The following is a 3,770-nucleotide window of genomic DNA, read 5'->3' as shown; positions in this document are numbered from 1 at the left end:
AAATAATGTTCTTGGTTCTTTACAAAAAAAGAGTCATGACATTGCTCCCAAACCAGAAACAGTTCCCTCTAGATTACGTAGGCTTTGAAACCAATTAGAATTGAAATATTGCATTTGCATTAGATGGACTGGGAGTGGGCTGAACTATTGTGGAGAATTGTATGAGCTGTATAAGCATTTATGCTCTTTTTATATTCTATAGTGATGATTGTTGTTTACATAAGCTCACCTTTGCACTTGTTTGTGTTGGCGTGTGTGTGTTGCAATTATTGTATGGTGATATGTGAGCAGGTGTGACATGTGAGGCATCCACTTCTCATGTTAGAAGGTTTGGTTGAAGAATATGTGGAGTCAAAGTACTTTTGTGAAAATTGTAACTTTATTTATTTTGTTAGTCTAGGTCTTAATAGTAGGTCTAGACTATTTAGCTAGAATATTCAGTAATGTAATTGTTGTTTATAAAATTTATATTTTGAGCACCATTTCAAGCAACTCTAATGTAAATACTGTTAATGAATGATTATATATAGTCATATTCAAAATTTTATTATAAAGCCTTGTTTTATTACTGAATGTTAGATTTTCACATTTTGTTAAATTTCAATCATCCTCTTTTTTAATAGAGAAATTTTATACTAAAATAAATAGTTTAGCATGTCATAGATCCTTTCTAAAAAGGGGTTGTGACAATAAATACAAATAAATTTACCTCATTTTCTGTCTTTTAACGTAAATAATTTCATAAATGGTATAAATAAAATAAGAAAGTTACATCAATGAAACAAACAATAAGTTTCGTCTGTGATAAAAAACTTAAATAATGTTTTTAAAATTTTAGATATATAAAATTAAGTTTAAATATAACTATAAATTAATTTTAGTTTTTAATAAATAAACTTACGAGAAAATAATTTTAAATTTCATATTCACATTTCATACTTTGAAAAGTAGATATATAATTTGTTTTTCAAACAGTCACTTTAAATAACAGTACTTGTTTGAACACTTTAAATCACTTTTTAAAATGACGTAAAAATACTCTCCAGTATTTTTCCATTGTAATGCGAAGTGTCCTCCCTTATTATATCAGTTCTATCTAAATCAATTTGCCAACTAGTGTAACAATTGATGATTTCTATATTAGTGTCGGTGTTAGATCCACCTAAATGGGAATGCTTAGCTTGACATTGCATAGATTACTGCTATAGTACTCAAGCATATGAATTTTATAATTGTACAATGGGCTACCTCATTGATCAATAATGCATTATATTTATAGTATCAACAAGGAAACTAATGATCTATCTAGCAACAAAAAATCTTGTGAATGGTATAAAAGAAGCAAAGTTCAAATAATTAAAGAGCGATAACACTTTGTACTAAATATGTCCAATCCTTAAACACTTTTATTTCAAAAAGCATTTAGGATTGTTGTGTTTGAAGACACTAATATGAAGTATAATTGAGAATTGTTTTAAGTATATATGTTGTTGTAAAGTGTATTTTCTTCTAGTGAAAAATGTTGCTTGGAGTTCAAGACTTGGATCGATGGAGTTAGGAATGGATCTTTCTGTTCAATTCTCTCATTCTAAACTCTAGTTATCACCGTATTGTTAAAAGCAGAAGTGTCTGTCTAAAAATAAAAATTCTTTCACATAAAAAGAAAACTTTAATTATTATATGCTCCTCGATTATAATACTGTTATATGTCCTAGTAATCAATCAATTCTCCTTTGTAGAAATTTTAAAGAGGAAAAATAATGAGATATTATAAACTCCAATAATGTCATTCTGATCATAAGGTTAGAATAGGTCATGATGGAATGGAGGTAGCCCCAACATCAAGTGTTAATTATTTTGTTGCAACTCAGTCACGGGCAAAAATAGCTCTAGTACTATTTTGGACAGGGACAGCCATTAACTTACTCAAAGTTCACATGCCAGTTAAGGACAAACGATGCTACACCGTCCAAATTAGTGCATCGTCATCACAGAGACATTGTTCTAGAGCTTCACAACTCTCACTAAATTTTAAGAGATTTAAAATCTTTAATTTTGATTAACACATAAAAATTAGATGTTGATTGTTAAACGGCACTGCACTAGATTCACGCAAGAGATTGAAATATACATCATTTCACAGTGACACACGTCATATAAGTTTAAACGTAAAACGATACACCAGTCTGTTTTTCTCATCAAACGAAGTTACATCATTTTCAAAGTTTCGTTCACTACAAAAACCTTTTGTCATCAATTCTATATTAAAACTTAAATGGGTTGATTATTTTTCATATACATGGGCTCGTGATATTTTAATGATTGTCACGAACTTAAAACTATTTCCTATCTATTATTAACTTTTAATTACAAAGCGATACTTTTGTATTTTCTTTCTATTTTAAATTTATTTTGAGAACAATTATTTTGCTTAGATGTTGATATAATAAATATAATGAATGAAGAGACTACGACAACTAACCTTTTGGACGCTCTTACAATAAAATGTTCCGTAATATTAAATTTCACTTCTCGTGTCTTCAGTACAGCACTTACGTAATTGTTACTTCTGACAGTGATTGTTACTAAAATTGCTTTACAAAATTTGATTCACTTACGTAGTGACTTTTATGACAACAGTTAAACCACTCTTAGAATCTACTTTTCAAGAATTTTATTATATTACTGGATTTAAAATGTTTTTATTATTCAAAAATTTTTAAATTCAAATTTTAGTATTATTCTAAACATATGATTTTAGTTTATCTTAATGATTAAAGAAGAGAACATTACTTCATATTATATTTAATTATATACCTGCCTAACTTAAATATAAAACTAGTTAATTATTCTTCAATGTGCATGTATTTTATTTTAAAATAGATGTATGTAGAATTTAATAATGAAAGAATATATAATTAATATGATAAAATTCTTTTAAATAATAATTTTTTTAAAATATTTTATCATACAGTGTCAAAATTCATTTTTGTTCAATGTTAGTTGTGAATATATTATAATAGCCTTATATTTATCAAGACAATTTTACGAAGGAATCAAAGCTTGGACTAAATATTTGAAATATGTATCTTAGAAGTGACTTGTAGCAGTTTTTAGAAAGATCGATTTGTATTTATGAATTAAATTAACGATACTTTGAAATGTATTATTATTTTTTTTAGAATTATAACAAGTTAGAATACCTTTTGTACTTTAAATTTATCCTACTAAAATATTGCTATTTAACCAAAAAAAAAAAGTTGTCAATATATATTAATAGCCATATATTTTAATAGTTTTAAAATAATAAATATTTGATAAAATTAAATAATTTTGAGATACTTTATTTAAAATAAAACTTTTATTGTATAGTGTCAAAAATTATTTTTGTTCAGCGATAATTGTCCATATATATATTAATAGCCATATATTTAATAATAAAATTCAAATAAAAAATGATCTTGAACATGAGTACATATAATAAATATACATATAAGTTTGTTTGTATCTTTAAAATAAATTTTCAAAGCTACAAAAGAAAATATTATAAAAAAACTTATTTAAAAGACAGAAATCACATGATAAATCCATTAAAAAAAACTATGGTAAAATTATAAATTTCAACATCTTAATACATTATAATGATAGAAAGATATAGAACTTGAGTATTTTGCAATCATAAAATCAATCTAATATAACACACTAATAAATATTAAATAAATTATGGTGTATGTTTAGACAAAAAAAAAGTATAATTTATATATATAGGA

Source organism: Abrus precatorius, unplaced genomic scaffold (genome assembly GCF_003935025.1).
Source record: "Abrus precatorius isolate BTA unplaced genomic scaffold, Abrus_2018 Scaffold3, whole genome shotgun sequence".
Lineage (NCBI taxonomy): Eukaryota > Viridiplantae > Streptophyta > Magnoliopsida > Fabales > Fabaceae > Abrus > Abrus precatorius.
This window is presented reverse-complemented; position numbering follows the sequence as displayed.